Here is a 27,504-nt window from a genome sequence, read left to right as displayed (position 1 = left end):
TCCACCCCCTATCGCAAAATGTAATGCCCGTGAAAAGGGTAGGTGAACACAGTGTTATATAGAACATAGTCCTGAGAGCACGATTGAAAATGAAAACTAGATATAGTGTATGGTATAAACTATGCACCAAAAAGTGTGATATAAGATGAACCGGCGTGAAATATAAAATGCAATACATTGTGCCCAATGACAGATTCATTGGAGAGTGCGAGATAGCACAGGCACTAGCGCGTGCTATGCGATGTGCGCCTTGGAGTGTAATATGCACAGGGCAGTGTTGTGTAACCTAACTAGTCTCTAAAGTTGTAATAGAAAATATGTGCTGGGGAGTGTAACGTTGCATATGCACTGTGACAAAGATATGGATCCCAGATTGTAATATGTACAGCATAGCGCTGTGCGTTATAACATAGGCATCGAGGAAGGCACGTTAGATGGGGCAATATAACCCGTGCGAAGACAAGTGTGGCATGACATATTCACGGGGTGGTGTTACAGTGCACATGGGCTAGAGAGTGTCATAGCATATGCACTAGCTGGTGGAATACAACACAGAGGTGTGTGGCACTCGGCAGGCAATGGTGGGTGTAACACAGCATTGGGCTCTGCCAGGAGCACGCTGTGACTCTCAAGTGATGTTCGTCCCCATTCCAGAGAGTAAAATAAAAAGTATTACACATCCGGCAGTGGATGTGTGTTTTATTAACCGTGAGGGGGGTTTCTTACATAGTTTTTGTCGAATTTTTGTCGAATCCCCTTTGAATGGCTTGGTGTGCATGTGTATTAAATGTGCCCGTCAATAGCTACCCATGTTTGTATAAATAAACGACAAGGGTGTCTACTGGGATTAGGCACGGTAGGGCATCAGACATGTCAGAGCTTCACTAGTGGTGTAAATACATTCCACGTGGATTCATTGTATGCATAGTCGCCTTTTAATGAATATCACTCAAATCGTCATGGTGATAGGTACGTACGGTTTGTCCAGCATGTCCTAGGTGTGTCTATAAATATATATTTTTTAAAAATAATAAAAAACAGTGGCCGGCCGTGGGGATTGGGGTAAAAAGATATAATTAGGAGACAGGCCCTGGGGGATGGGGTCATCAGGGCCAATACATTAGAATAAGAAGGGGAACCACACAGCTCCCCTTCTTAAAAAATTAAAATAAATAAAAGGCTGGCATCGTGCCGGAGGCCACGCACCCTCCTTGCAGCACTCTGCAAACGCGCCCCCTGGCGAGTTGTAAGTTGGGGAATTAATTCCTCTTCAATACTGAGGGTTCCTGAGGCCCAACAGGCATCTCCAGTATGCGCCAGGGAGCTGCGCTGCAGACAGGTGTTCTGAGGCCAAGCCCCTTTTTACACCTCTCTGCAACGCAGCTCTGTGGCGCTTACTGGAGGTACCTAGAGGTCTAGTTTGACCCTAGGGACCCTTAGGATTCAAGGGGACTTAATCTCTCAACTTAGAACAGCCACAGGGCGCGTTTATACAGTGGTGAAGGGAGGGGACGGGGCCTGAGGTGACGTGTGCAAACACGCACTATGGCACGTTTTAAATTGGGGATATAATTTCCCTTCAATACTGAGGGCCCCTGGGGGCTAACTAGCCCACCAAGTGCTTCCAGTAAGCACCACTGAGCTGCATTGCAGAGAGGTGGTCCAGGCTGTTCCACTTTTTACACCTCTCTGCAACGCAGCTCTGTGGCACTTACTGGAGGTACCTAGTGGGCTAGTTGGACCCTAGGGACCCTCAGGATTCAAATGAACTTAATCTCCCAACTAAAAACGGACACAGGGCGTGTTTACACAGTGGTGAAGGGAGGGGACGGGGCCTGAGTTAACGTGTGCAAAAACGCCCTGTGGCCTGTTTTAAGAGGTAGTTTTAATCCCCCTGCCCTATTATATACTAGGGGCTTACAGAGGAGGTCATGCTAATTACAGGGGGACCCCAACGCATAATGTTCCCTAGTGTATGTAGGTGTTTTCACTGTATTCTAAGTGTCTTTTAACATAGCACTGGCTCTTGGACTGGTTAGTCAGACTCAGTTACCACCAGTATCCGTCTGAAAAAGTTGAGGGTACAGGATGATTTTGCAACAAGGATTCTTTCTGCTCTTCTTTTTGTTCTTTCTGCACTTTATCCTTCTTCCTGCACTTTTCTTCATCTTTGAGGACTTCTGTTGCTTCTTTCTGCACTTCTTTTTTTTCTTTCTGTGCATTTTTTCTTCTTTCTTCACATGTCCTATCTCTGTAGGCATAGTTAGAAATTAGCATTTAAAAAACCTTTGAAGAATGCATATCGCGGGGGTATCTGTACGCCCCCCCTGGTGGACACCGATATCGCCATGTCCCCCTGACCCTTGACGGTTCCGGGCACTTTTTGTAATGACTACATATGGACGTTCATTTCCCTTGGCCCCCCCCCCCCCCGTCCCCAGCCTCCCGGTACTCCTTCCTTTCATGTGCTGCTTAATGGTCTGACCTGGAGTTCCCCGGAGGAAGCCTGACCTGCGCCGTTTGTCTTTATGCCTCGCCTTTTGTTTTTCTTTTAGTTTTCTGTGTTTGTTGGATTTAAGTCTCCTGTGCCTCTAGAACTATCCGGACTCACTACGGGGCCGAACCCCGGGAACCGACTGCAGCTTTGATAAATGTATATCTCATTCTGTACTTAGCGGCCGGCCCTGGTGGTTGTAGGCCCGTGCTTGTAATCGAATTATTGTTCAATAAAAACTTTAAAAAAAAAAAAAAAAAAAAAAAAAAACCTTTGAAATTCACAGAAAAAACCATAGGTTTCAGGCACGTTATAGTTAGGAATTAGCATTTAAAAAACCTCAGAAATTCACTGAAAAAACCATAGGTTTCAGGGGTGTTATAGTTAGCTGGACTTTTCACTTGTACAAAACCATTGAAATTCCCCCGTTATAGTTAGTTCAGCTAACTATAACTCGCGCGCCCGCAATGCACTGCTGATGACGTCATATATTACATCACTCATGACATGGTCAGTGACATCACTCATGACATCACTGATGACATCTCAAATGACATCACTGATGACATCACTGATGACATCATCCTTGTGATAGAGTGGCAGACCTCCTCTCACCCTAATATAACCTTTGATACACACATTCAAAAATAGAGACTACAATTTTCAAAACAATGGACATACCAATACCAGTTACAACAACCTCTTCAGTAATTCTAAGATCCACATACACATCCACTCATTCACCAACAGTCCTATACAGTCACTCATACATGTACTCACTCATCATATGTACTCATACACCTATACATCCTGTTACACAATGCCACTCATCCATAGAGTTACTCACACACATAGTCACTCATGCTAATAAAGAATCAAACATACATTTACTTGCATATACAGTTATACACACACCACCACACTTACTTCTACGGAAACTTACACATACTTAGTCTTTTAAACAATCACTTATAGAAACACATACTTATTCATACAGGAACTCTTTCAATCTCTCACTCTCACATATACTCACTTATATACACCAATAGTCACATATACTAGTTTAAAACATATGTAGTTACTCATAAAGACACTATTGAGACAGTCATTCACTCACTAACACACCCATACACACACTCATCCACCCATACAGTCCTGCACACATGCTGTCTTCAACACATACAAACAGTGAGTCACTCATTCATGCACCTATGCACTACGTAATACCCCCCACCGAACCATGCAGACACTCAGACTGATACTCAAAAAACCAACTAATAACCTATATAGTCACCCATGTAGCTACTCACCAACCCATGCAGCCACTTATACACAAAGTGAGAGACTGATACAGATATTTACATATTTAAACATTACTCAGTTCAGTTCAGTTTAGCTTTATTTCGGCACATAGCCATAAAAGCAAAATACAAAATAATAACACATTTTACATACATAACCCAGACTAACAATATATTTTTTTACATACAATTGACAAAGGGTATATATCTCCACGATACAAGCTATACCGCATATTAAAAATATAAATAGCAGTTTTTAAATTAGTTAAAAGCCAGAGTTTAAATACCTAAAAACTGATTAAGACTAGGGGAGACAATAATACATGATTCTATGTGGACAAGGAAATAGGTAGGCTTCCCTCCTTACACTACAATTTGTAACCAGACTGTTTCCTGATGAGATACACATTAAACAAAAATGTACTTGTGCCAAACACAACTAATTGAGAGGTATTGGACCTGATTATACGCTCTGCTTCTTTGTATGATCTTATCCCCATGTATTTACATAGGGGTTTGATCCAACAAACCCTCGGTTTCTTGTATGCCGGGCAAAAGAAGAGTAGATGGGCATCATCCTCCTTTGCCCCTAGGGAACAGAGAGTACACAGATCAGAACCTTCTTCCCCGCCCCACCTGCACGTATAAGCACTGATCTGTAAAACCCCATATCTAAATTGTAGATATAGTGTTTTTGCTAGTGGTGGGGCAATCTCGTCCATAAATTCTTCAAAATGGGGTATATCTTTTATGTTTAGGAATTTCTGAGTCAATGTGCCTACTGTAGAATTATGTAGTAGCTCACCGTTAACATAAGACCAGAAGGTATCCTTTACAGTTTTTTTAGTAGTCAGGGTCATGTTCTGAGGGGTCTCCCATAAATAGTAAAGCCCTAGTCTCTGATACCACTTGCATATATATTTTAGCCATGGGGTTTTCAGATGCCCATCTATCTGGATTATTTCAGACAATCCACACCTGTAATCGCTCAGCTCTGGGGTTGACCATAACCTGACCCAATACAACAAAGGTCTCAATAAGGCTAGATAATTTTTTCTTTTGAGATTTATATCAAGGAATATGGGGACAAGGGGGGTTCTGGTCGGTATTTTGAGAAGCCTACGTACAAAGTAATTTTCCACCTTCTCAAATTTATTAGTACAACAGTAACCCCAAACCTCGGCACCATAAAGAGCAGCCGATTGAGCCTTTGCTTTGAATACCTCTAGTGCTGGTGAAATAGCTTTAGAATAGCTAGCACCATGTATTTTTAGGATAGGCATTGAATTTTGTTTGAGGGATATTATACTTTTATCCATCTGCCCTTTCCAAGTCAGATTATTGTCCAGCATTAATCCTAAGTAGTTGAAACTCCCTACCTGTTCCAATTTTTGATTCTCTAGAAACAAATTTTTCCTAGGAGTCTTGTAGGGGTTTATGGACATATATTTAGTTTTAGTTGGGTTTATTTCTAGCCCCTTCACCACACAATACTTTTGGAAGGAGTTAACCAAGTTTTGTAGACCCCTCGGTGTCTGAGAAATAAGGATGGTATCGTCAGCAAGTAATAAGGACGTAATTGTTTCACCGCCTAAATTCGGGGAGTCATGAACACAATTCCTTAGGTAGTTTGCAATATCATTTACGTACAGTGAGAAGAGTGTTGGGGACAACACGCAACCTTGGCGCACACCACGGTCTACGGTCTAAACATTACTCACTGAGCCATGTATTGACTATGATGCACTTAATCAGTCAGTTAAACAATCAGTTTTTCAAAAACAAATCATCCATTTAGACACTTATATACCCATTTATTCTTCCATCGACCTTGAGATATACATATATAAAACATATTTAATTTTCAGAAAAACAGACAGTCACTGGATGATGCAATCAGTGATGTCATCAGTGATGTCATTTGAGATGTCATCAGTGATGTCATCAGTGATGTCACTGACCATGTCATGAGTGACGTAATATGTGACGTCATCAGCAGTGCATTGCGGGCGCGCGAGTTATAGTTAGCTGAACTAACTATAACGGGGGAATTTCAATGGTGTTGTACAAGTGAAAAGTCCAGCTAACTATAACACCCCTGAAACCTATGTTTTTTCAGTGAATTTCTGAGGTTTTTTAAATGCTAATTCCTAACTATAACGTGCCTGAAACCTATGGTTTTTCTGTGAATATATATATATGTATATATATATATAAAAACACACCAGGACCTTCGTCTGCTCGTAGCTTCGTATCAGCTGACCCAGCCACCAAGAAACTACGAACCACCGAATTCAGGCAGATTTCTTTATTTAAAGCTGTTAAATCCTTGGAAGACGCGTTTCGGGCACCACTCGCCCTTGTTCAGATCAACGAAGAGAAGTTACATAGCCATTTTTAAATGTGATGCTAAACCCACGTGACCAAACACCATGAATAAACATAGAAGAAACACACATTCTATTATTCAGCATATATCACAGTGGTATGCATAGTCCTTTTTCTGACTTTTTTCTTTTTTATGTACCCCTTATTGATACTTTCTTTTTTTATTTTGTTATTATTGTTTTCCTCATCTAATTGATAGGATATCTCATTGGTTGCGTATATGCCATACAAATTGAAAAAGTCCATAAATATTCCTATTTGGCTTCTTCACAGGTTTGTTGCAACCAGGTCCTGAGGTAAATCTCATCTTTTAAACTGTTTGAAGTACAGATTATTGAAATCCATGAATCCAGTTTCATCTGTAATAATGCAAGTTAAAACATGACATAAATATATAAAATATATAAATATATAAATATAATAAGAACAATTAAATCATTTTGTTAAATTATAGTTTGTGCAAAATACTGTCATTATGTCTTGTCGACCCTCAAAGTCACTATAAAGCAACCTGCAGGCAACCTTATAAATTACACAAACACGGATACATATTATCTTCAACCTCTATGTGTTGACCCGGTATAGCGTGATGTCTCTGCATAAATGCATTCTCTAAGCCTTCATCATAAGGCCTTCTATGGTTCTTTTGTATTCAAGAGTATAGGCAACACAACAATGCAATCCATACGACTATGCTAAAAGATAGAGCTAAAATTTAAAGTGCTTGTTGAATGTGCAAAAAATGCAAAAATACAACAGTGTGAATACTGATAGTGTTGTCATTATAATATATATAGACCTTAAAACAAAATAGGCCACAAAGTGATCCTAAATTGTAAAAAATAGTTTGTATCCTGACTAAGGTCATATAACTATAGCAGCTGTTTGTATAAATGTCCCTTATCTAATAAAAGACAAATAAGATACATTAAAAAACGGATTCAAAGGATCAGACTAAAGACTGCTAGATTATAGAAAATTATGCAAATCTTCTGTGTTGTTAATACCAGATGGGAACTTCATATCAAGCTCAAGAATTAATTTCGATTCCAACTGTCTCAGGGCTTTTTCGCGGTCTCCACCTCGACGAAATTTCGGAATGGCTGCTGCCACAAAATAGTTTAAACAACTAAGATCATTGTTATGAGTTGATTTAAATGGCGAGCCACTGGGTACGTGGAGTCGTTATTGACAATAGCGCGTAGGTGCTGTAATATCCTGACATGCACCTGCAATTTGGTGCTGCCCACATATCTGAGTCCACAGGTGCATGTCAGGACATACACAGCGAACTCAGTCTTACAGGTGAAATTACCCCTTATGGATGTCTTTTCTGGGCGAAAGGATGAGAAATAATGTGTGGTATTTATACCGAACTTACAAGCCCTACAGGTGGTACATTTAGTAAAGCCATTCTTGGGCTGTAGCCACATTTTGGCTGTTGTCAGCTCAGGGCATGCCCTCCCAATTTGTGTGCGCATAGAAATGCCCTTCCTGTATGTGACAGTCGGTTGAGATGGTAATCTCGCTGACAGGACCCCATCTGTAAGAACAATCGGCCAATGACGCTTCACAGTGGCGCAGATTTTCCTTTCATGCTTGTTAAAGGCAGTGATCAACCTGGGGGCAGGGTTATCATCAGGTAATTTCTCCCCTTGATTAGTGAGTAGGGATTCTCTTGATCTTTCCCTTGTTTTGTTCAAAGCTGTTTTAAGTATCTTCTCACTATATCCCCTATGTTTGAATCTGTTGTATGCCTCCTCTGGGCATCTATTTAAATTAGGCCTGGGCGGTAAATTCCGTTCCGTTCGCGGAATTTGCGGAATTTGGGTAATTTCGCGTTACGCGGAGAACGCGAAATTGCCCAAAAATCTGCGTTCCGCGACTTCGCGAAATTTTTTGCTTGTTCGCGTTCTCAATATGCGTGTTCGCAAGATATTTCACCCCGAGCACGCAAACAGCAATCGCGAACAGGAAAAAAGTATCGCGAACAAGCAATTCCGCGTGTTCGCGGAATTTCTGCGTGTTCGTGGAGATTTTTTACCGTTTCGCGGAGGTTTGCGTTACGCGATTACGCAAATTCCGCCCACCCCTAATTTAAATCTTCGTTGTTATTGCAGATCCTTTTTAGACGTAAGAATTTCCCATATGGGATATTATCAATCATATGCTTGGGATGTGCACTGCTGGCATGTAAGATTAGATTGCCAGCTGTTTCTTTCCTATACAACGTGGTACCTAATGCTCCATCCCTTTGGTGGACCCTCACATCCAAAAAGTCAATACTACTCCTGCTAATATTAGATGTAAATTTTAAATTAGCAGCATTGATATTGATTTCCTCAATAAATTGAGATGCTTTGGCTTCACTGCCTTTCCAAACTATAAAAACATCATCCAATACAAAACATTTTCTTTAAAAATATTGGCATGTGTAACTTTGAGGACCTGCTCCTCCCACCAGCCCACATGCAAGCATGCATAGCTGGGGGAGCAGCAAGCCCCCATAGCCACGCATCTTTTTTGTAGATAAATATAATTGCCAAATAAAAAATAATTATTGTGTAAGCACCATGAAATCAAACTTAAAAGCATCTTATTATGTTGATAAAATTCAATAGATCTCAACTCTAAAAAATGCTTAATGACCACCAGCCCTGTAGAGTGTTCTATACTGGTGTACAAGGATTCAATATCCAATGTAATAAAAAGTAAATCTTCTGACCATGCGATGTTTTGTATTTTTGCTAAGAAATCACCAGTATCTTTTATGTAGCTCGGCAGTTCTTTAACAAATTCTTGGAGAAAAAAGTCAACATATTGAGTCACTGTTTCCCCTACACTGTTGATTGCCGATATAATGGGTCTACCGGGGACTGGTGTTGTCTTTTTGTGTACTTTAGGGATGAAATAAAGTTTGGCCAGTGTTGGGTGTTCAATGTTTAAAAACTTGAATTCCTCCGTAGAAATCACCCCTTCTCTTTTCCAAGCCATTAATTCATTTTTTAAGGTCAGTCTAGCCATATTATATTTAATATGAGAAGTCTTTTCATAACACTCTACATCCTGTAGATGCCTGTTGGCCTCTAACACATAGTCCTTCTGAGGCCAAATGACCATGTTGCCACCTTTGTCTGATTTTGTTACTATGATTTCATGCATATTGCTTAAGTTTTTTAATCAATTTGGCATAGTGTACTTCATGTTTACTTTTGTAACGTTTTTTATGCTTTGTACGTAAGTGAAGCTTTTTTATATCCTCAATTATAACTTCATGATAAATGTCAATGGCGTCCTTAGGCATAATAGGTATAAACTTGGATTTTGAACGGACTGATACCGGCTCCCAATTGTGATATGTGTTCAGTGCGCAGACCCTCCTGCGTGGAGCACAAATCTTCATCCAAATCAATCCCCATGGCTGCCTCTCTATTTAGATGTTGCATATCTCGCAATAAAGTAGCATCGGAGGCTTTCAATTCGCTACTAAATGTTTTTTCATTAGCTTGGCATACATCCTGGTTACTCTGCATTTCCTTTAGCCCGTCCTTAATAGCGAAAAACTTTTTAAGCTTTAACTTTCTGATAAAACAAAATACGTCCACTCTAGTTTGAGAGTAATTAAAATCGCTTACCGGACAAAAAGAAAGCCCCAGGCTCAAAAGTTGTTCCTCTGCTTGAGACAGAATGAATGGTGAGAGGTTGATCATAGTATTGTTGTTCGCATTTACTTTCTGCGCCAATACGATTTTCTTATTCGTGCCTTTCCGCTTTTCACGCCGTTCCCTTCTTCAGATGTTTTTCCTTGTTCTGGTCTCTTGTTGATTTGATTCCGAGGCCTTAACGTTTGGCGTCGATCGAAGGCTAAAAAATCAACCTCTTCTCCCTAATTTAAAACCTTTTTTTTGCCAATTACTCCCAGGCTAGCTGTGCTTTCATTGTCCAATGAGATTTCACTTGTGAGAGAATCGCTGTCAATCACCAAATTTGTAGAGGTACTGGTTCCTGCTATTTCAAGCGTTTTCGTACTTTGGGTACCTTTTTCAAAAATGGCTTTCTTTGTATTTTCATATTTTCGTGCAAATGTGAAAATACGACCATCTTCATAGTCGTATTTATCTCGTAGGAATTTCTGTGCCTTGCGATTTTTAGCTTTTTCCTCCTGTTTGCTCACTCTCTCTTGAATGTCTCTCTTTGTTTTAGTGATAAAATCACTTGGTTCCAGCTTGGCCAACAGATCCGAAATTACGGATATTTCCTCCATAATAGCATGCCGATCTATCTCTGCGTACTTGACCAGAATGCGCACCAAATTCATTGATGCTGCCAAATGACTTTCTCCCCATTCCCTTAACATATGGGGGTTGGGGTTCTCAAAGCTCGGGGCTAGCAGGATACGCAAACCCCTGGGAATACGTCCAACTTCAATGTATTTCGTCAGGGATTTGTGTTCCCACCATTTAGTAGTTTCTGCCCTCATGCACTTCTTAAGCCTCTTAAGTAAGTTCCTCACATCCGTTTCTTTACCGGTACGTGTAATGTCTGTACCTTCCCGCTCAGTAAGATTAATGGGCACATCTTTAAAAAATTCTTCCGCGGCGGCCTCTCGGGTACGAACCACCTCCGCTGACATCTTTAGGAAAAACAGCAATGATGTGGCTAAGGCTTGTAGTGCCTGCCGTAAACTGCCTCAGATACCTCCCCACCTTAGCTTGTGCTGCTGTGCTCGTAGATCGTAGCGTAGTCGGAACCACTATCGGAACGATGTTATGTCCATGAACCGATGCGCCCACACAAGCGTTTTGCAAACGCTAAGGGGGTTGTCGCCAAAGCTCCTTTCTCGGATCCACACTGTTGTCGGTTGAGGGCGGCAACCTCTTTCCGGGGAGGGGGTACGTCACGAAAGCAACCACCTTTCGTAGATTGATATGAAAACACACCAGGACCTTCGTCTGCTCGCAGCTTCGTATCAGCTGACCCAGCCACCAAGGAACTACGAACCACCGAATTCAGGCAGATTTCTTTATTTAAAGCTGTTAAATCCTTGGAAGACGCGTTTCGGGTGCCACTCGCCCTTGTTCACATCAACAAAGAGAAGTTACATAGCCATTTTTAAATGTGATGCTAAACCCACGTGACCAAACACCATGAATAAACATAGAAGAAACACACATTCTATTATTCAGCATATATCACAGTGGTATGCATAGTCTTTTTTCTGACTTTTTTCTTTTTTATGTACCCCTTATTGATACTTTCTTTTTTTATTTTGTTATTATTGTTTTCCTCATCTAATTGATAGGATATCTCATTGGTTGCGTATATGCCATACAAATTGAAAAAGTCCATAAATATTCCTATTTGGCTTCTTCACAGGTTCAATGAAACCAGGTCCTGAGGTAAATCTCATCTTTTAAACTGTTTGAAGTACAGATTATTGAAATCCATGAATCCAGTTTCATCTGTAATAATGCAAGTTAAAACATGACATAAATATATAAAATATATAAATATATAAATATAATAAGAACAATTAAATCATTTTGTTAAATTATATTTTGTGCAAAATACTGCCATTATGTCTTGTCGACCCTCAAAGTCACTATAAAGCAACCTGCAGGCAACCTTATAAATTACACAAACATCGATACATATTATCTTCAACCTCTATGTGTTGACCCGGTATAGCGTGATGTCTCTGCATAAATGCATTCTCTAAGCCTTCATCATAAGGCCTTCTATGGTTCTTTTGTATGGAAGAGTATAGGCAACACAACAATGCAATCCATACGACTATGCTAAAAGATAGAGCTAAAATTTAAAGCGCTTGTTGAATGTGCAAAACTTGCAAAAATACAACAGTGTGAATACTGATAGTGTTGTCATTATAATATATATAGACCTTAAAACAAAATAGGCCACAAAGTGATCCAAAATTGTAAAAAATAGTTTGTAACCTGACTAAGGTCATATAACTATAGCAGCTGTTTGTATAAATGTCCCTTATCTAATAAAAGACAAATAAGATACATTAAAAAACGGATTTAAAGGATCAGACTAAAGACTGCTAGATTATAGAAAATTATGCAAATCTTCTGTGTTGTTAAGACCAGATGGGAACTTCGTATCAAGCTCAAGAATTAATTTCGATTCCAACTGTCTCAGGGCTTTTTCGCGGTCTCCACCTCGACGAAATTTCGGAATGGCTGCTGCCACAAAATAGTTTAAACAATTAAGATCATTGTTATGAGTTGAATTAAAATGGTGAGCCACTGGGTACGTGGAGTATATATATCATCATCATCATCATAAAGCTTTATTTCGGTTAAAAACCATAAAAGCACATATATACAATACATATTGCACATTAATAGGGGTTCATAAATCATGCTATTCCACAATATATTAATTAAAATACATAAAATATACTAAAAAGATAAAACATTAAGACAATCAAGGGCCAATTTGAGTACAATAAATATCAGGGTAAAGCGTCATAGAACTAGACACCTTTTAATTTGATTATTGCACTTCTTGCATACCACATAGAAAGGAGGAATCTCGAAGTTGCGAATACAAACACAGGGGTCGTGTCATATTTTAATAATCTGTAAACCTCCCTGAGCCTCTCGATTTACAGAGGGGTACAATCCATTTACTTCGTGCCCCGATGTAAAAGGGACAAAAAAGCAAAACATGCAGATAGGTCTCTTCTACAAAGTCACAACCAGGGCAAGGGCTCCACATGGAGGAAGAGCTTGACCATTTGTTTAGCAAGGCCCGGAGTGGGCGAGATCCGTGTCTGAATTGAAGGTATAATTTGTTTGCTAGCGAGGACTGGATGTCATCCAGAAATTTTTCAAAAAAATAGTGATCTTTCACCTCCAGAAATCGGAGGGACAAACTGCTCAAGCTAGAATTCAGATCACGGAGATTCAGGTGGTACTGTTTAAGAATAACCCCCAACGCCCTCTTACTAATCAAAGGACAAGATGTTTCAGGTGAAGTCCACAGATCTGCCCTGTGCAAATCATAGCAGAGCTGTTTTACATGTTTGAGCCATAAGATGTTGCCCGATCCCCTTATAGACAGTAGATCGATTAACTCCTCCTTATAGCTTAGCAGCTCTATATATATAATTCACAGAAAAAACCATAGGTTTCAGGGGTGTTATAGTTAGCTGGCCATTTCACTCGTACAAAACCATAGAAATTCCTTTGTTATAGTTAGTTTTGCTAACTATAACTCGCGCGCCCGCAATGCACTGCTGATGATGTCACATATTGCATCATTCATGACATAATCAGTGACATCACTGATGACATCACTGATGACATCATCCAGTGAATGTGGTTTAGTTTGAAATTTAAATATGTATTATATATATACCAATCTGTATTGAAGATTGAGTAGATATATAACTGTCTGGATGGAGGATTTAGTAGCTGTCTGACTGTTTAAGTGAGTAATTAAAAGTGTCTCACTTAATACATGGATTAGTAACTAAACTATGTGAATGTGTGCATCACTGTCTCTGTTGTTGTATAACATGCTGCATCAGTTGGTCACTAACTACATGAGTGTGTATATTAATTATTGATTAGTTGGGTGAGTATTTGTATGGGACACTGAGTTTGTGTGTGGTTGGATGGGGTGTGTGTAACTCTATGCATAGATGTGTGAATGGTTGATTGACTAAGTGTATAGGTTTAAGAGCACATGTGGAAACGGTTTTTTGGGTGACTGAGTGTATTTATTTGTGTGTTGGTGAGCGAATATATGTTTTAGTTGTACATCTTCAACAAAGTAAAAAAATAAAAGGCATTGTATGTGAGAGTAGGTGTATATAAATAAGTATGTGTAAGAGTCAGTGATTGTGAGAGTAACTATATGAATGAGTGTATAATTGTAATGGTGATTTTGTAACATATTAACTATGAGTTACTATGTGTTTGAATAATTGAGGTGATGTTGGATAATTGTGTAAGTGAGTAAATGTAAGTGTGATTAATTTTTTTCATGAGTGAGTAGGATGACTGCATAACTGACTAAGATGGCTGCTGATGTGTCAATGTCTATATATGTGTATAAGTGCATTTGATAGTGTTCTATTAATTAGTGACTGCATGTATAAATGATTCTGTTGTTGAATGGGGAGTTGTGTGTGTAGACTTAGGAATCAGTGAGTGGGTATGAAGTAACTGGTATTGGTGTGTCAATGGTTTCAAATATGGTACTCTGTATTTTACAGTGAGTGATGAAAGGTTATACTAGTGTAAAGATCAGGTGTATCAGATTGTCACGTGGATGATGTCATCAGTGATGTCATTTGAGATGTCATCAGTGATGTCATCAGTGCTGTCACTGACCATGTCATGAATGATGCAATATGTGACATCATCAGCAGTGCATTGCGGGCGCGTGAGTTATAGTTAGCAGAACTAACTATAACGGAGGAATTTCTATGGTTTTGTATGAGTGAAAGCCAGCTAACTGTAACACCCCTGAAACCTATGGTTTTTTCTGTGAATTTCTAAGGTTTTTTAAATGCTAATTTGTAACTATAACGTCTCTGAAACCTGTGGTTTTTTCAGTGAATTTCAAAGCTTTTTTAAATGCTAATTTATAACTATAACGTCTCTGAAACCTATGTTTTTTTCAGTGAATTTCAAAGGTTTTTTAAATACTAATTTGTAAGTGTACTTTTTTGTTGTACCGATTTTCTACAGTTTTTTAACTGTTTATTTATAAATATTTTATCCATTAAATAACATTATATATTTTTCTGAAAATTGCACACAAAAAAAATTAAAAAAACATTCAATCTGAAATATTGATTAATTTTTTTGTTTTCATTTTTTATTTTAATATATTTATATTATTTTCTTTAAAAAAAAATTCAAATTTTTTTCAGAGTCGCGCACTCAAAGCGTACACATCACGGTGGGTGCGCGGATTCTAGCCGCCATTTTAGAAAAGTTGTGAAGGATCTGCGTACGGTGTGCGACGGCTCCGTGTTTTTCAGTTACAACATATACATTTAATATTACGTGATGTGCGCGATTGATATGCGACCAGTCCGGGACTCCTGCTACTGCGCATTCGTGATGCTTGCGCGGTGGTGGGTCCCACATGATGTCATATACATGCTGGGGCACGCTGGGTGCGCGACTGCCGCAAATAAAAAACTTATGTTCCAAAATGATATGTATGTGTCTTTAATATACATATTAGGGCAAGAGATTATCTAAGATATTCATAAAAATATTATGTTTGTACTTATAATAAACTTATATTATTTTTAAATATATTTTCGCGAAGTCGGATACGTGGATCGTGAGCGCAGAGAACCAGGTCAGCAACGCTGCTGTAGAGCCAGAGAAGCCAGGTCAGCAGAGCCGTTGTAGAGTCAGAGAACCAGGTCAGCAGAGCTGCTCTAGAGCCTAAGAAGCAGGTCAGCAGAGCTGCTCTAGAACCAGAGACCCAGGTCAGCAGAGCTGCTCTAGAGCCAGAGACCCAGGTCAGCAGAGCTGCTCTAGAGGCCAAGAACCAGGTAAGCAGAGCTGCTGTAGAGCCAGAGAAACCAGCTCAGCAGAGCTGCTTTAGAGGGAGAGAACCAGGTAAGCGGAACTGCTTTAGAACCAGAGAACCAGGTCAGCAGAGCTGCTCTAGAGCCAGAGAACCAGGTCAGCAGAGATGCTTTAGAGCCATAGAACCAGGTCAGCAGAGCTGCTCTAGAGGCAGAGAACCAGGTCACAGAACTGCTTTAGAGCCAGAGAACCAGGTCAACAGAGGTGCGCTAGAGGCAGAGAACCAGGTCAGCAGAACTGCTTTAGAGCCAGAGAACCAGGTCAGCAGAGCTCTTTAGAGGGAGAGAACCAGGTCAGCAGAGCTGCTTTAGAGCCAGAGAACCAGGTCAGCAGAGCTGCTCTAGAGCCAGAGAATCAGGTCAGCAGAGCTGCTTTAGAGCCATAGAACCAGGTCAGCAGAGCTGCTTTAGAGCCAGAGAACTAGGTCAGCAGAGCTGCTCTAGAGCCTAAGAACCAGGTCAGCAGAGTTGCTCTAGAGCCAGAGAACCAGGTCAGCAGAGCTGCTGTAGAGCTAGAGAAACCAGGCCAGCAGAGCTGCTTTAGAGCAAGAGAACCAGGTCAGCAGAGCTGCTTTAGAGGGAGAGAACCAGGTCAGCAGAGCTGCTTTAGAGGGAGAGAACCAGGTCAGCAGAGCTGCTTTAGAGCCAGAGAACCAGGTCAGCAGAACTGCTTTAGAGCCATAGAACCGGGTCAGCAGAACAACTTTAGAGAAAGAGAACCAGGTCAGCAGAGCTGTTGTAGACCCAGAGAACCTAGGTCAGCAGAGCTGCTCTAGAGCCTAAGAACTAGGTCAGCAGAGCTGCTCTAGAGCCAGACAACCAGGTCAGCAGAGCTGCTGTAGAGCCAGAGAACCAGGTCAGCAGAGCTGCTTTAGAGCCATAGAACCAGGTCAGCAGAGCTGCTCTAGAGGCAGAGAACCAGGTCAGCAGAGCTGCTTTAGAGCCACAGAACCAGGTCGGCAGAGCTGCTCTAGAGGCAGAGAACCAGGTCAGCAGAACTGCTTTAGAGCTAGAGAACCAGGTCAACAGAGGTGCTCTAGAGGCAGAGAACCAGGTCAGCAGAACTGCTTTAGAGCCAGAGAACCAGGTCAGCAGAGCTGCTCTAGAGCCAGAGAACCAGGTCAGCAGAGCTGCTTTAGAGCCATAGGACCAGGTCAGCAGAGCTGCTTTAGAGCCAGAGAACTAGGTCAGCAGAGCTGCTCTAGAGCCAGACAACCAGGTCAGCAGAGCTGCTGTAGAGCCAGAGAAACCAGGTCAGCAGAGCTGCTTTAGAGCCAGAGAACCAGGTCAGCAGAGCTGCTTTAGAGCCAGAGAACCAGGTCAGCAGAGCTGCTCTAGAGCCAGAGAACCAAGTCAGCAGAGCTGCTTTAGAGCCAGAGAACCAGGTCAGCAGAGCTGCTTTAGAGCCAGAGAACGAGGTCAGCAGAGATGCTTTAGAGCCAGAGAACCAGGTCAGTAGAGCTGCTCTAGAGGGAGAGAACCAGGTCAGCAGAGCTGCTCTAGAGCCAGAGAACCATGTCAGCAGAACTGCTTTAGAGCCATAGAACCGGGTCAGCAGAGCTGCTTTAGAGCCAGAGAACCAGGTCAGCAGAGCTGTTGTAGAGCCAGAGAAACCAGGTCAGCAGAGCTGCTCTGTAGCCTGAGAACTAGGTCAGCAGAGCAGCTCTAGAGCCAGAGAACCAGGTCAGCAGACCTGCTGTAGAGCTAGAGATACCAGGCTAGCGGAGCTGCTTTAGAGCAAGAGAACCAGGTCAGCAGAGCTGCTTTAGAGGGAGAGAACCAGGTCAGCAGAGCTGCTTTAGAGCCAAGGCACCAGGTCAGCTGAGCTGCTCTAGAGCCAGAGAACCAGGTCAGCAGAACTGCTTTAGAGCCATAGAACCGGGTCAGCAGAGCAACTTTAGAGACAGAGAACCAGGTCAGCAGAGCTGCTCTAGAGCCTAAGAACTAGGTCAGAAGAGCTGCTCTAGAGCCAGACAACCAGGTCAGCAGAGCTGCTGTAGAACCAGAGAAACCAGGTCAGCAGAGCTGCTTTAGAGCCAGAGAACCAGGTCAGCAGAGCTGCTTTAGAGCCATAGAACCGGGTCAGCAGAGCTGCTTTAGAGCCAGAGAACCAGGTCAGCAGAGCTGTTGTAGAGCCAGAGAAACCAGGTCAGCAGAGCTGCTCTGTAGCCTAAGAACTAGGTCAGCAGAGCAGCTCTAGAGCCAGAGAACCAGGTCAGCAGACCTGCTGTAGAGCCAGAGAAACCAGGTCAGCAGAGCTGCTTTAGAGGGAGAGAACCAGGTCAGCAGAGCTGCTTTAGAGCCAGAGAACCAGGTCAGCAGAGCTGCTTTAGAGCAAGCGAACCAGGTCAGCAGAGCTGCTCTAGCTGACACTGACTGACTGACACTGACTGACTGACACTGACTGATTGACACTGACTGACACTGATTGACTGACACTGACACTGACTGACACTGACATTGACTGACACTGATTGACTGACACTGACTGACACTGATTGACTGACACTGACTGACTGACACTGATTGACTGACACTGACTGACACTGACTGACACTGATTGACTGACACTGACTGACTGACTGACACCGACTGACACTGACACTGACTGACTGACACTGACTGACACTGACTGACTGACACTGACTGACTGACTACTCTCTACTACTCACTCTCTACTACTCTACTACTCTCTACTACTCACTCTCTACTACTTACTCTCTACTACTCTCTACTACTCACCCTCTACTACTCGCTCTACTACTCACTGTCTACAACTCACTCTCTACAACTCTCTACTACTCACTCTCTACTACTCACTCTCTACTACTCTCTCTCTACTACTCTCTACTACTATCTACTACTCACTCTCTACTACTCACTCTACTACTCACTCTCTACTACTCACTCTCTACTACTCACTCTCTACTACTCACTACTACTCACTCTACTACTCACTCTCTACTACTCTCTACTACTCTCTCTCTGCTACTCACTCTCTACTACTCACTCTCTACTACTCTCTACTACTCACTCTCTACTACTCACTCTACTACTCTCTACTACTCACTCTCTGCTACTCTCTCTACTATTCTCTACTACTCTCTACTACTTACTCTCTACTCTCTGCCTCTCTACCTCTCTCTACCTCTCACTCTACTACTCTCTACCTCTCTACACCACTACCTCTCTACCTCTCTACACCTCTACATCTCTACCTCTACCTCTCTACCTCTACCTCTCTACCTCTACACCTCTACCTCTACACCTCTAACTCTCTACCTCTCTCTACCTCTCTCTACACACACACACACATGCACATATATATATGCATATATATGCATATGCATTTATATATATGTATGTGTGTATATTATCTACTGGCGGTCGCCAGTAGATAGTTATAGTTAGGACCGTGTTCCCATAGGAAATCTGAAAATTCTATTTTTAATAACTTTGGCGCCGGTTGACGGTTGCGAAATTTTCAAAACTAATGGGGCGCTCCGCTCAGCTCCTACCCTGAAAGTCTCGGGGGGATTCGTCAAGCGGGGGCCGAGAAAAAAGGGGGGTCCCAAAACGCGTTTCCCCATGCATTTTCCCATAGGACCTTTAGTCGAAGGTACAGCCCGAACGGCTGAACAGAATTAATTGAAATTTGGCAGAGAGGTAGTCCTCAGGTCAGAGATGTGCCTTTTGCATATATGGAGTCAATCTGTTCAGTAGTTCCAGAGAAAATTGCAGTAAAAAGCACATACATATATATAGCCGCGCACCGTGCGTGCACCGTGCGTGCACCGTGCGCGCAACCTAACGTGCGCGAGCGTAATTCTGATTGGTTGTTTACATGTCAGTCAACATTCGAATTGGTCGAAATCAGGAAGTGTCGGCCGCCATTTTGTTTGTTTTCAGTGCGAGAGTAGAAAAGGAAGGTGGCGAACGTGAAAAGGGGGCAGGGTAGAGAGTTCCTGACCCCCTAGCCTTGGTCAGGGGGTCCCTGAAGGACCCCGAAGGCAGAAAAAAACATTTACATTTTTTTTTTAAATCACGGGGGTGCGCGCACCGTGCGCGCATGGTGAAAAACCATTAAAAAAATAATAAATTTTAACACGTAGTTTATTGAAAAATAAATATATAAAAAAAATTATAATACATACATAACTTAGCATTTAAAAAACCATACAAATTCACTGAAAAAACCATAGGTTTCACACACGTTATAGTTAGGAATTAGCATTTAAAAAACCTTGCAAATTCACTTGTTATAGTTAGGTGGATATTTCACTCGTAAAAAACCAATGAAATTCCCCCGTTATAGTTAGTTGAGATAACTATAACTCGCGCGACCGCCACTCTATCACAAGGATGATGTCATCAGTGATGTCATGAGTGATGCCACTGACCATGTCATGAGTGATGTAATATGTGACGTCATGAGCAGAGGATTGCGGGCGCGTGAGTTATAGTTATCTCAACTAACTATAACGGGGGAATTTCATTGGTTTTTTACGAGTGAAATATCCACCTAACTATAACATGTGTGAAACCTATGGTTTTTTAAGAGAATATATATATATACATACATATATAAACATATATATATATAATCTGCATATCTATATAAATACAAATATAAATGCATGCATACATATACATATATGCATACATATGCATGTTATGTACACCTAATTACAAACAGAATTGCTTTAACCTAAACGAGGGAGAGACCTATTGCATTTTCAATGCTTGTTTACTTTGGTTCCATCAAGAAGGCATTCAGAATTCAGATGTGTCACACATTTGCCATAAATTCTGAATGGTAGCACTCTAGTTGCTCATTAGATCACTGTAGTAAAGCTACTGTTCACTAGGGAAGTCTGCTGCTGGTATTCAAAGTGCATGTTTCAGTCTGCATGTCCGAATTTTTTAATGAAATAGAAGAGGATTTGAGAAGTCAAAATGTGCCCTAATTTTTCTTTCTGCAGCACTAATCATAATTTCTATGGTAAAATGAACCCCCTCATTTTGTTCCTTTGCAAATTAAATGTTGTTACCACTTTATTCCAATCAAGATGGTTTCAGGTGTGCAATACTTTTGTCATAAGTAAGACTGTTAGTGCTCTAGTTGTTGTTTAGAACACTCTGGGACATTCTGTCATTGGGCTATAGTTGGGCTACATATGGGTGATATTTGTGTTACATTTGGGCTCTTTTGTCTCTGGTGGCCATCTTGGGAGACTTATTTGTTATGAAGTTTCCTAATTTCCTCATTTACTACAGTCTCCTCAGTAGGAAATACTTTCAGTTTTTTACTTTGATTCCATCAATAAGGGATTCAGATATGTCACATATTTGCCATAAATTCGGAATGTTAGCACCCTAGTTGCTTATTAGATCACTGTAGTAAACCCAGGGAAGTCTGCTGCTGGTATTGAAAGTGCATGTTTCAGTCTGCATGACAGAATTTTTTATTGAAATAGAAGAGGATTTGAGAAGTCATACAAAATGTGCCCTAATTTTTCTTTTTTTCAGCACTAGTCATAATTTCTATGGCAAAATTAACCCCCTCATTGTGTTCCTTTTAAATTATACTACTCAGTCTCTACTACTCACTCGCTACTACTCTCTACTACTCACTCTCTACTACTCTCTACTACTCTCTACTACTACTCTCTACTACTCTACTACTCACTCTCTACTACTCTCTCTCTACTACTCCCGCTCTACTACTCACTACTACTCCCACTCTACTACTCACTAATACTCACTCTCTACTACTCTCTCTACTACTCACTCTCTACTACTCACTCTCTACTGCTCTCTACTACTCACTCTCCACTGCTCACTCTCTACTACTCGCTCTCTAGTACTCTCTACTACTCACTCTCTACTACTCACTCTATATTACTCTACTACTCTCTACCACTCTACTACTCTCTACTACTCTCTCTACTACTCACTCTCTACTACTCTACTACTCTCTACTACTCACTCTACTACTCTCTACTACTATCTACTACTCACTCTCTACTACTCTCTCTCTACTACTCACTCTCTACTACTCACTCTACTACTCTCTACTACTCACTCTCTACTACTCTCTCTCACCTACTCACTCTCTACTACTCACTCTCTACTACTCTCTAGTACTCACTCTCCACTACTCACTCTCTACTACTCACTCTCTACTACTCTCCATTACTCACTCTACTACTCACTCTCTACTACTCTCTCTACTACTCACTATCTACTACTTTCTACTACTCACTCTCTACTACACACTCTCTACTACTTGCTCTCTACTACTCGCTCTCTACTACTCGCTCTCTACTACTCACTCTCTACTACTCCCTACTACTTACTCTCTATTACTCTCTACTACTCTCTCTCTACTACTCACTCTCTACTACTCTCTACTACTCACTCTACTACTCACTCTACTACTCACTCTGTACTACTCTCTACTACTCACTCTCTACTACTTGCTCTCTACTACTCGCTCTCTACTACTCGCTCTCTACTACTCACTCTCTACTTCTCCCTACTACTCACTCTCTATTACTCTCTACTACTCTCTCTCTACTACTCTCTCTCCACTACTCTCTACTACTCACTCTACTACTCACTCTACTACTCACTCTGTACTACTCTCTACTCTCTACTACTCACTCTCTACTACTCTCTACTACTCACTCTAGAACTCACTCTACTACTCACTCTCTACTACTCACTCTATATTACTCTACTACTCTCTACCACTCTACTACTCTCTACTACTCTCTCTACTACTCACTCTCTACTACTCCACTACTCTCTACTACTCACTCTACTACTCTCTACTACTATCTACTACTCACTCTCTACTACTCTCTCTCTACTACTCACTCTCTACTACTCACTCTACTACTCTCTACTACTCACTCTCTACTACTCTCTCTCTACTACTCACTCTCTACTACTCTCTACTACTCACTCTCTACTACTCTCTACTACTCACTCTCCACTACTCACTCTCTACTACTCACTCTCTACTACTCTCCATTACTCACTCTACTACTCACTCTCTACTACTCTCTCTACTACTCACTATCTACTACTTTCTACTACTCACTCTCTACTACACACTCTCTACTACTTGCTCTCTACTACTCGCTCTCTACTACTCGCTCTCTACTACTCACTCTCTACTACTCCCTACTACTTACTCTCTATTACTCTCTACTACTCTCTCTCTACTACTCACTCTCTACTACTCTCTACTACTCACTCTACTACTCACTCTACTACTCACTCTGTACTACTCTCTACTACTCACTCTCTACTACTTGCTCTCTACTACTCGCTCTCTACTACTCGCTCTTTACTACTCACTCTCTACTTCTCCCTACTACTCACTCTCTATCACTCTCTACTACTCTCTCTCTACTACTCTCTCTCCACTACTCTCTACTACTCACTCTACTACTCACTCTACTACTCACTCTGTACTACTCTCTACTACTCACTCTCTACTACTCTCTACTACTCACTCTAGAACTCACTCTACTACTTACTCTCTACTACTCACTCTTAACTACTCTCTACTACTCACTCTCTACTACCCACTCTCTACTACTCTCTACTACTCACTCTCTACTACTCACTCTCTACTGCTCACTCTGCTCACTCTACTACTCTCTACTTCTCACTCTCTGCTACTCTCTCTACCACTCTCTACTACTCGCTACTACTCACATTCTACTCTCTATTACTCATCCTCTACTTTCTACCTCTCTACCTCTCTCTACCTCTCTCTCTACTACTCTGTACCTCTCTACCTCTACCTCTCTACCTCTATCTCTCTACCTCTACACCTCTACCTCTACACCTCAACACCTCTACCTCTCTCTATCTCTCTCTACACGCACACATATGCACATACATGCATATGCATTTATATATATGTATGTGCATGTATATACATACATATATAAAGATATATATAATCTGCATATCTATATAAATACAAATATAAATGCATGCATACATATAAATATATGCATACATATGCATGTTATGTAAATGAAAATTTGAAAAACACTAATAAAAGCAAAGCTAAAAAGCCACCTAATTACAAACAGAATTGCTTTAACTTAAACGAGGGCGAGACCTATTGCATTTTCAATGCTTGTTTACTTTGGTTCCATCAAGAAAGCATTCAGATGTGTCACACATTTGCCATAAATTCTGAAAGTTAGCACTCTAGTTGCTCATTAGATCACTGTAGTAAAGCAACTGCTCACCAGGGAAGTCTGCTGCTGGTATTCAAAGTGCATGTTTCAGTCTGCATGTCAGAATTTTTTAATGAAATAGAAGAGGCTCCCATGTTTGTCCAAGCTGTCGTTCTTGCTCGGCTTTGCCCAAAGCAACACCAAGCTCAGCAGTCACCGGTCTCAACCCAGTTCTAGTGCGCTGTATCCAGGTGACAGTAAGCATGTACGTCCACCGCTCCAGCTGAGTCGGTACCCTCACATTTATATATATAGCATTTTCCAGTTTGCAGTTCCTGGACCAGAAGAACACCAAGGCACGGGAAAAGAGGATCGTAGAGGTGATGCTCACAGCAGAAAGTGGGGCCTAAGCAGGGCATGCACTATCTCATGAGACATGCTGTATATACCCAGTGTACTTTCATCATGCCCATCGCTTTTCATTGGTTCCTTCGTAAGCAATATTGAGAAGTGCTCTGCAAGCGCACCGCTGCTGCCCGGAAACAGGAGGACTACCAGGCCCAGCATCCTCTGCTGCAGGATCCGCGTCACCTCATCGCGCCAGGCGGCGCTACAAATCCCGGCCTGCCCCACGTGGCGCTGGACGCGTGCGGGCGAAGCCCGGGCCAAGGGTGGGCCCGTCCCTCGCCCGTCATCGACAGGAAGAGGCAGGGCAGGGCCACCCCCCTTACGCCAGCCTACCATCTGCATAAACAAGGTACTGTTGGTCTGGCGAATTGTATTCCACTGACATTATAAACACGCAGACCTATTTGACCGTGGACAAGTGTATGAAAAGGGCGGAAGGGGTTGATATCCCAAACCGATTTGTTATCTTGTTATCTTAGCCTGCCGGCCTCAGGGACTTTTACCTAGCAACACAGGTGGTGCAAGGGTGCCCTTTATTGTGGTCGGTCTTGCTAGCCTGCCCAAGACTTGGCGCCGTATCTTTTGGATTCATTTGTGTGGAAGTTAAGCATGGGGAAAAGGAAAGCAGTTGAAGCTCCGGGGGGGGGGGGGGACAGCGGGGAAGGGGAAGAAGCCAAAAAAGGGCCCCAAAAGCATTGCCATCAAAAGGTACAATGGGGTCATGGATCGCATTGATAACTTGATTAAAGACTGTGAAGGGATGTTGATAATACCATCAGATGCTGCGAATAGGGTTAGTAGTACCCATCACATCTCCCCCAAAAGTCTACCCCTACCTACAGGTTCTATATCTATACCGGCCATGTTTAAAAAACCTGTGGATAAGGGTATATTGGAACCTGTTATAGAGGGAGACTCATTAAGCAAGACTGCTCAACCCTCTGTTGAGCAAACAGGAAATGTCAGAGATTTGGAGTGTTTAGTAGAATGTAGCAATAGATTTACTCCACTACTGTCCCTATCTGAGAGTACTGTGTTAGCTCAACCGAACAAATGCATAGTATCTGAGGGCGTAGTACTTCAAACAACTTCAACACACTCCTGTAAATGTGCATGCTTGAGGGAGACTTGATCTGAACAAGCTAGCTCAATATTACAGCCAGGAGCACTTATAGAACTTGTTATTGTCCTAAAGGCCCTGATTGTACAGCTAACTGAGAAATTAAAAGACTCGACCAAAATGATCTATAATGACAAATGTTTGAACTGTTGAAAAGATGCTAGTCTCCGTACATTCCGGTAATGTCTCAGACATGGTTTTTAAGGGTAAGCCCCAGGACGGAGCTGAAGCAGTCATGAATGTTCTCCATCCTACCCCAAACGTGACCCAACTGCCCATCAATGAGACTCTGCACTCCTATTCCCAGCCATACTTTGATAGCAACCTTACTTCCCGTAACATTTATGAGAATTATGGCGACCAAGCTAACCAAAGATTGTCATATCCACAAAGCCACTCTGGCCCCCACCAGCACTGGCCAAATACATTTCAACGAAGTTCTTTATTTTATAGTACAAAAAATCAAATATACTTAATCAATGTACCTAAAATCAAGTCCAGCATATTCAGGGAAGACGAAGAATCCCTGATTAATAAAAGTATTCAGTGGCTTCGGCATAGGAGAAATTGCAGGTCCATAATAAGGGAAGACATTTACGCTGCCCAAAGGTTTGAGAGGTCCGACCATTGCACAGACTATGTATGCCTAACCCTCAATTCAGCTGAACTAGTGGATAACCTAGTGGCATTTGACCTAAGAACGTCCCACTTGACCCTATCCAACATTAGGATAAAATATAATGCTCCCGTAAAGTCCCTGAACCAGAGGGGAGCAACATCTCAGAAATTCCCTACTGAGGACTCCCATCTGGAAAAAGTAGATTGATGTTTAAATCTACTCCCTCCTTTAAATCAGCAAACTATTAACAATACTAATTTAGATGGTGTTGAAAACTGTCTCCCCCATAACATTTATAAGAATAGTCAGAAGGGTGCTGCACCCATGGAGAGAGGGTTTAGTTCCGTTAAACACGGTCTAATAGTTTCTATCCCGCCTCAGACTACCTGTGATTTGGTCACATCAACAGAGGATTGGGGTAATCTTGTACTGGAGGTTTACCGCATTATTACACAGGATTATGTGAATCCAGGTTTACACCTTGTCTCCTGGAACATAGCAGGGCTACACTCTAAGGTAGCCTCATCTGATTGGTCAGTCTTTATAGAAAACTATGACATATGTATCTTCCAGGAGACTTGGTCCCTTGAAAGTTTATTCCGTCCAGGGTACTTAAACTTTTCAAAACCGGCTGTCGGAGGCAGAAAAGGAAGACCATCTGGAGGGTTAACAATCTGGGTGAGACAAAACGCGGGGTATAGGGTGGAGGAGGTATTGATCAACAGTCTTGATATACAAGCTATCCAGTTATGTTCTGTTCGTCAACCGAAAGTGATTGTGTTAAACGTATATGCTTGAGGCACAGTGGGAGGGAAAGCGTCAGAAACTGTATCCCTAATTGATACTTTTGTAGGCGATATTAGAGGCAAATGCAGTATAATAATTGCTGGTGATTTTAATTGTTGCTTTGAGCAACTGGATTCAGAAGATGGTTATCTTGGTGAAGAAGAAGGTTCTCAGTGGAGCTTACCGACTCTGACCCTTGACCCATTAAAGAAATGGACTGCGGCTGCCCTCCAACTAAAAAGGTTGTGTTTGGAGAAGGGCTTAAGAGCAGTGAATGGGAGGTCTAACTCTGATAGTAGGGGCTCCCATACATTCTGTAGTGGACCTAAAAGGAGCCGAATAGATTATTTCCTTATTAATTTGGAACTGTGGCCTCTTCTTATTGATATGGAGGTCCGAGACAGAACAGAAAGTGATCACAACCCTCTGTTATTATCCCTACGGTTGCAAGATCTACATACCCTGACTCATCCGTTGGAGCATGTCACGGCGGATGTTGTCCTTATGCAAGACATGAGAAGATTAAAATGGTCAACTCTTATTGACAATAGCACCATATTAGAGCAGATGACAGCTGAGGTTGAGAACTCAT

This window comes from Triturus cristatus, chromosome 10 (assembly GCF_964204655.1).
Source record: "Triturus cristatus chromosome 10, aTriCri1.1, whole genome shotgun sequence".
In the NCBI taxonomy this organism is placed as follows: domain Eukaryota; kingdom Metazoa; phylum Chordata; class Amphibia; order Caudata; family Salamandridae; genus Triturus; species Triturus cristatus.
Note: the sequence above shows the minus strand (reverse complement) of the source record.